The sequence below is a fragment of the Amborella trichopoda genome, chromosome 4, assembly GCF_054954075.1.
Source record: "Amborella trichopoda isolate Santa Cruz 75 chromosome 4, AtrichopodaSantaCruz75HAP2 v2.0, whole genome shotgun sequence".
NCBI classification, from domain to species: domain Eukaryota; kingdom Viridiplantae; phylum Streptophyta; class Magnoliopsida; order Amborellales; family Amborellaceae; genus Amborella; species Amborella trichopoda.
Window position 1 is genome coordinate 12,903,561 of NC_142339.1, and position 7,948 is coordinate 12,911,508.

The 7,948-nt window shown below is 40.1% G+C and overlaps 1 long non-coding RNA gene across 1 annotated transcript; it reads left to right on the forward strand.

Moving 5' to 3' along the window:
* Positions 1-2,178: 2,178 nt before the first annotated feature.
* On the forward strand, positions 2,179-7,541 carry LOC148782304 (uncharacterized). Its single transcript, XR_016053229.1, has 2 exons — positions 2,179-2,486; positions 7,320-7,541. It is a non-coding gene; the product is annotated as an uncharacterized LOC148782304 (long non-coding RNA).
* The last annotated feature ends 407 nt before the right edge of the window (positions 7,542-7,948 follow it).

Below are 7,948 nucleotides of genomic sequence, written 5' to 3' on the forward strand. Positions count from 1 at the left end.
CTTCAAATAGTATCAAAAAATAATTATTTTACAATATATAATATATAAGACTATTTTCATATCGTTGTAAAATTTGGTGTTAATTGTAAATTTTTTTTTAGGCAGGTATTTATTTGACGGGAAAAGTTTTAATAAGGTTGCAACCTTAAATGTAGAATCACAGATGCACCTCAAAAATCTATCGGAAATATTTTTCAACGTTGAAAAAACCTTCTAATCAATCATCTCAACATTGAGATGTATGAATATGAAAACAAATATATTTTTGAGTCCCAGAAATAGTGTATATTGCAATATATTATCTAGAGCGTCCATTTTCAAGATTTTCATATATTTATAGATCTACTTATTTTAACTATTTTTGGATTTTAAATTTTTTTAATTATGTATGAAAATAGATTTTAAGATAATAAGAATTTTTTACAACAAAATTACATGTTATGATAAAATTTTAAGGTGCACCTTAATTGGATTGTTTATGGTTGCGACCTTATAAAAACTGCGCCCGTATTTGAAACAAAAAAATCATTTTTAAAATACCTTTTCACCTTAATTGGTTTGTTGAAGGTTGCCGCACCTTTATTTGAAACAAACAAACAAGGTATTTTAGAATACCATACCTTTATTTGAAACAAAAAAACAAGGTATTTTAGAATACCTTATAGAAATCGCACCCTTACTTGAAACAAAAAAAACAAGGTATTTTAGAATACCTTTTTATATAGAGCCTAGGGCACCCTTATTTGAAACAAAAAAACAAGGTATTTTAAAATACCTTAGGGCCCCCTTATTTGAAACAAAAAAAACAAGGTATTTTAGAAACAAGATAGTTTAGAATACCTTTTTATATAGAGCTTAGCCTATGGCACCCTTATTTAGAATACCATTTTATATAGAGCTTAGCCTAGGGCACCCTTATTTGAAACAAAAACACAAGGTATTTTAGTATACCTTTTTTATATAGATCCTTGGGGGCTCAACAACCATTTTATATAGAGCTTAGCCTAGGGCACCCCTATTTGAAACAAAAATACAAGGTATTTTAGCATACCTTTTTTTTTTATAGAGCCTTGGGGGCTCAACAAAAACAATCAAATTAGAGAGCCTAAACTTCCCCCCATCGACAGCGTCAAAGTGGCATGGCTGGGATTCGAACCACAGATGGCTGGGATTCGAACCACAGAGCCTTAGGGGCTCAACAAAAATCCGGGGCTCAACAAAAATCCCCCCGTCTAAACTTCCCCCCCCCCATCGACAGCGTCAAAGTGGCGTGGACGGGATTTGAACCACAGAACATCGACTGCGTCAAAGTGGCGTGGCTGGGATTCGAACCACAGAACATCGACAGCGTCAAAAGTGGCGTGGCTGGAATTCGAACCACAGCACATTGACGCACGTTAACGTCACGCAACCATGACCGCTGGTTAATCCATCAAGTTTACAGTCCTCCATTTATTTTAATATACAATGATGGAATTTGTTTTGCTTCATGCTCTGTAAGAATACACTATACACTTACTTCCTCATATACAAGGCGTACGTTTTCAATTTAAGATTAGGGGATTACTTTTAGATTGACAAGGAGCGTATTAAAAAAAAAACAAAAAAGATTTTGAGTTTCTACATGCTAGGATCTGACTGTTCGATAATTTGATGGTCTCCATTGCGCTCCATGGACTTTCATACTTTCCATATGCACCCTATAAATTATATATATAGTATAGGGTGCATATATATATATATATATATATATATATGAACCCTTCTAAAACTCAATAGACTTCCGTACTTTCCATATGCAATCCAACCTGGCATGAAATGTCAGTTAAAAATATAGACGGACTTTCTTAATTACACAATGAGTTTTGTAAGGACCTGGACTTTTCTGGCAGATTTTTGTGCGACTTTTCTGGCAGATTTTTGTGCGCCTGCGAGTCGTCGCAAGGACGCCGCCGTGCGTAGACGGTCGCCACAAGAAAATATTGGTGCTGCCAGGCACGTAAGCCACCGCCGTCCATGAGTGTTGCCGTGCGCGTAAGTGACCGCCATGCGTGAGTGTTGCTGTGCGCATAAGTGACCGTCGTACGTGAGTGCTGTCGTGTGCGTAAGTCACCGTTGTGCGTGTGAGCTGTCGTATGCGATGTGGGTCGTCGGGCGCAGCTGTATAGGGTAGTCTTGGGGACTTTCTCTTCTTTTCTCTCATGTTTATGAACCACTTGTCCCTTGCTTGTTGCTTTGTGTGCCATGTGAATGCCACTTGCAAAGTGTGTGCCATGTGGAGGCCCCTTGATGCCACTTATTGTTTGCATGCTACCCCTTCCTTTTTCTATTTATTCCCCCTTCACACCCCTCTCAAGAGTTTTCTCTCTTTGTCTCTCAGCCACGTTTTCCCCCTTTAAGCCCTTAGAGCCTCAAGCATGAGACCCTCCATTGAAAGCTTGACCTCGGAGAAAGACAGTGTAGGGAATTTGGAGCCTTTGGTACATGTAAGTAGATTCATTTTCCATGCTTCTATGCTTTGTGATACATTTTTTGGTTAGTTCATTCAAGTATGAAATTCAAGAAAAATTATGTGTTTGTGATTATAAATATGAGCATGAATCTACAAATATGAACTAGTGAATGGTTATAAGATAATGAATGCTTATGAACTAGTGAATGTTTATGAGATGATGAATGCTTATGTAACACTAAGTGAGCATGGTTGTTATCAGATAAGCCATTGTTTATGAAATGATGAATGCTTATGAACTAGTGAATGTTTATGAAAGGATGAATACTTATATAAGGTTGAATGAGCAAGGTTGTGATAAGTTCCATGTGATAAGAGCTAAGTGATATGTAATTCATTGGTATACTTTGAGCATATTGCATGACCGTATTGTGCTCTGATAAGAATGCATAAAATTGAAATATGCTCTGATGCTCTGTTATGAAATAAACACCTGCTCTGTTATAAAAGGAACACTGGTTCTGTTATAAAATGAATATGTGACTTGTTATGAACTGAAAGCCCTCTATGATATGATAAAAGTGTGCTATGATAAGTAATGTGATATGAACCACTATGCAATGGATCATCCATTGATAGTGTGATGTGCTTTGATATGATAAGTAATGTGATATGAAGCACTATGCAATGGGTCATCCATTGATAGTGTGATGTACTTTGATATGATAAGTAATGTGATATGAAGTACTATGCAATGGGTTATCCATTGATAGTATCACGTGCTTTGATATGATAAGTAAATGTGATATGAAGCACTATGCAATGGGTCATCCCTTGATAGTGTGATATGCTTTGAGATGATAGTAATGTGATACGAAGCACTATGCAATGGATCATCCATTAGTAGTATGATGTGATATGATATGATTGTGATAAGTGCTATGTGATAAGATCCGTGTGGTCAACTATATGATCCCTTGGCATGCTTTGCTCAACCATGATATGAGTGCATGATTATGTGATGTGTGAGCATGGACTTGCCTCATGATGTGATGAGAATGTGATATGTGAGCATGGACTTGCCGCACGATGAGATGAGAATGTAATGTGTGAGCATGGACTTCCTGCACGATGAGATGAGAATGTGATGTCTGAGCTTGGACTTGCCGCACGATGAGATGTGAATGTGACATGTGAGCATGGACTTGCCGCACGATGATATACAATATGTGACCATGGACTTGCCACATGATCTTTCCCTGATTCCCGATGATAGGAAGGGAGCTAGGATGTGATATGGATTTGGGAGGGTCGCCCCCTCCAAAGATATATATGGGTACTATCCATTGGGATCCCTTTGGTAGTGTAGCGTCCTCTAGCGGAGATGCAAAGAGAGGGCAGTATCTTCCCAAGCCAAGAGCCTATCAAAAGCCCCAAAGCGTGCTGGGGACTGTGTGCGTATGTGAGAAGACATTACAAATACAATTACTCATTGTCATTGTCTTTCCTCCTGAGTGATGGTAGAAGTCCTAAGCAATAGAATTCGCTTGGCCTGATGAATAAGATCTTTGCTTCAAGAATAGGCAAATTAGGGAGTGAGTTAGTTGTAATGGTTGTTATTCACCTTAATATGTTAATTGCCAAGTTTTGTATGGTTGAACGATTTGATTGACCCTTGCATCATATCATATATGATTGATCTGATTTGTTAATGTTTCACTATGAATCATGCACGGCACACTAATAAATATGATTATGGTACATGACTTATGTTTTATAAATACGGTATAGAACCTTGTACATTGTTGTAAAATGATATTCATAAACTGGAAAGCATGATATCATGATCTACTTACTGCGCTTTATAGATCATTCCATTTACTTTCATCTATGTAGAGTAATAGCTCGCAGGTCAAGGACAGATGGCTGGGTGATCGCGACTAGCTACTGAAGACCTGCACTTGATGAGGAAATTGTTTTGATTGTATGTTTTGGATGGCGGTAGCCATATAGTTCATGTTTATTTGAAAGTCATCTGAATGTATTGTTGTAGGGCCTTTAGTGTCATGGACACAATTGTAATACTTGGAGCTTTTGTATATAGTTCGGTTTCAATTGGTTCAGATTTTGCTATGAATGTGATTGGAGTGTTGTTTTATTTTCGTGGTTTGCTTTGATTACCTCTTTTCTAAGGCGCTGAGCGCGCACCTACGTGAGTGGCATTCACCACTTTCGGTTGCGGTTTCGCCCTCTGTCGCCCTCTAGCATGTACAGTAGGGGTCAGGGGGGTGGGATCGTGACAGTTATGGTATCAGAGCAGCCAGGATAGGATTCTTGGCCTAGAGAGTCTTAGAAGTGTAATTAGGGTGGTCTTGAACAAGCTAGTGATTGGGTGTTCCTATTTTAGGTCAAGATAACGAGGACTCGTGCCAACAATGCGAGTTCTAGCAATGAGATACTGAAGCCCTCAGGGATTTTTTCAAGACTTTAGGGGCCATGACCTAGATGATGAAAGACCATATGCCGGCCCCGACTACCCCGGCCCCATACCAGACTGATTGCAGTCTAATTGAGAGGTTTAGGAGGTTGGCACCTCCGACGTTTTTGGGGTATGGGGGAGTGAAAAAATCTGAGAGATGGAGGAGACAAGTGGAAAAGATATTTGATATATTATAGTGATTAGATGAACAAAAGGTTAGGCTGGGAACTTTCATGTTGGATGGGGATGCTGAGCATTATTGGAGCTCAGTGAGGCAATCCTGTGAAGAGACAGGAACTGAGGCAACCTGGAGAAATTTTCTATTAGTATTTAATGAGAAGTACTTCCCTGATTTAGTCAGAGAGAGAAAAGAAGTAGAATTTATTAAGCTGCAGCAAGGGAAACTATCAGTAGAGTAGTATGCGAAAAAATTTGCTGAGCTCTCCCGTTACGCACCACACATCATCAGTACAGAGGCACGTAAGGCGAACAAGTTCGAGAGGGGTCTCCGATCAGATATAAGAGGGAGAGAATTATCAGGCAACCTCAAGACCTTCTCCCCATTGGTGGACCTTGCTATGAAGATTGAGAAGGATTGTGAGGAGTTCTGGTTGAGGAAGGAAGGGAGAGTAAGGTCCACAATGTTTGGAAACTTTGGGAGAAAGAATCGGCCGCTTCCTAGGAGAACCTTTAGAAGAGAGATTAATTAGGATAATGTGAAAACCCAGAAGACTTTTTTAGGGGATGTGAGGGAGAACCAATGCCCAACCTGCTCATACTGCGGGCTGAGCTACCACTCTATAGCTGAGTACCGTAAAAGGCCGGGAGAGTGTTTTGGATGTGACAAACTTGGCAACCTAATCAAAGATTGCCCTACGAAGAAACCAGAGAACAGACCAAATATTAAAAGTCGGGTTTTTGCACTAACAGAATAGGAGGCTAAGCCATCTACCTCAGTGACCCGAGGTAAGGTCTTTGTTTGTGACAAGAGAAACTAGAATTTTGTTTGACCCTGATTGCCTTCCTACTTTGTTATAATGTCACATTTTGTATGTCACCTAAGTATTGAATCTGCACCTTTTGATCATACCTTAGTGTGTGCACACCTTTTGGGGGACTCTTTGGTGACTGATTTAGAGTTTCGGTGTTGTGAGATATGATTGGGAGGGGGAGTCTTGCCCATAAACTTGATTCTTTTGGATGTTTAGGATTTTGGACGCCTTCCTGGGCATAGGTTGGTTGTGTGCTCATGCCTTAATAGATTGTGGAGATGAATGCCATTTTTAGCCCCCCCCCTTTTTTTTTATTTGATTAGCAGATGTATGATTTTGGGGACAAAATCCATTTTAAGGGGGGGATGATATAAGGACCCGGACTTTTTTGGTATATTTTAGTGCGTCGGTGAGTCGTCACAAGGACATCGCCGTGCGTAGATGGTCGCTGCGCATGAAGGTTGGTGCTATCATGCACGTAGGTCACCGCCGTGCATGAGTGATGCCGAGCACGTAAGTCACCGCCATGCTTGAGTGTTGTCATGTGTATAAGTCACCGCCATGCGTGAGTGCTACCGTGCACATAAGTCACCGCCGTGTGTGAGTGCTGCCATGTGTGTAAGGTATTGCCATGTGTGAGTGCTGCCATGCGTGTAAGTCATAGTCGTGCATGAGTGCTGTCGTGCACGATGTGGGTGTGAGCTGCCGTGTGCGATGTGGGCAGTCGAGCATAGTAGTATAAGGTAATCCTGGGGACTTCCTCTTCTTTTCTCTCATGTTTGTGAACCACTTGTCCCTTGCGTGTTGCTTTGTATGCCACTTGTAAAGTGTGTGCCATGGGGAGGCCCCTTGATGCCACTTGTTGTTTGTATGCTACCCCTTCCTTTTCCTATTTATTCACCCCTTCACACCCCTCTCAAGAGTTTGCTCTCTCTCTCAGCTACGTTTCCCCCCTTTAAGCACTTAGAGCCTCAAGCTTGAGACCCTCCATTGAAAGCTTGACCTTGGAGAAAAACTGTGTATGAAATTTGGAATCTTTTGTGCCTGTAAGTAGATTCATTTTTCATGCTTCTATGCTTTGTGATACATGTTTTTGGTTAGTTCATTCAAGTATGAAATTCAAGAAAAATTATGTGTGTGTGATTGTAAATATGAGCATGAATATACAAATCATAAAGTTTAATCTTGATTTTTTATACAATTTGGAATATGGATGTGGCTGTACCCTACAAAATTTATGCTAGAAGGAGTCCTGATTTTCAGGGATTTTGCATGATAGATTGAGCATTGAATATATTTCTGATGATTAAGAAAATTGATTGAAATACACCCTCATGAATCTAGTTTAAGATGAAAAACACCTTGTATTAATGGAAATACACCCTTATGAATCTAGAGTAATAGCTCGCAGGTCAAGACGGCCGACTTGGTGATTGCGACTAGTTGCTGAAGACCCACACCTGACAAGGAAATTCTTTTGATTGTATGTTTTGGATGGCGGTCGCCATATAGTTCATGTTTATTTTGAGGTCATGTGAATGTATTGTTGTTGGCCTTTGCCATGGACACAATTGTAATACTTGGAGCTTTTGTATGTAGTTTGGTTTCAGTTGGTTCAGATTTTGTTATGAATGTGATTGGAGTTTTGTTTCATTTTCGTGGTTTGCTTTGATTACCTTTTTTCTAAGGTGTTGAGCGCACTCCCACCTGAGTGGCATTCGTTACCTCCAGTCGCGGTTCCGCCCTCTGTTGCCCTCCAGCATGTACAGTAGGGGGTCAGGGGGTTGGGTCGTGACAAGTTTCTAATGGGATTGTATTCTAGGAGACCATTTATTTTTTATACAAGGAGGTCACAATTTTTTTTGGCTATTGGATGTGAAATTTAATAGATAAAAGTGTCACAATGTTCGAAAAATTTTATTTTAGATATTGTGCCCAAACTAGTGGTGGCAACAGGTTGGGTAAAGTCCGAGTCCGGCCAGACTTGGACCCAAATGAACTCGAAGTTATCAGACTCAGACACAG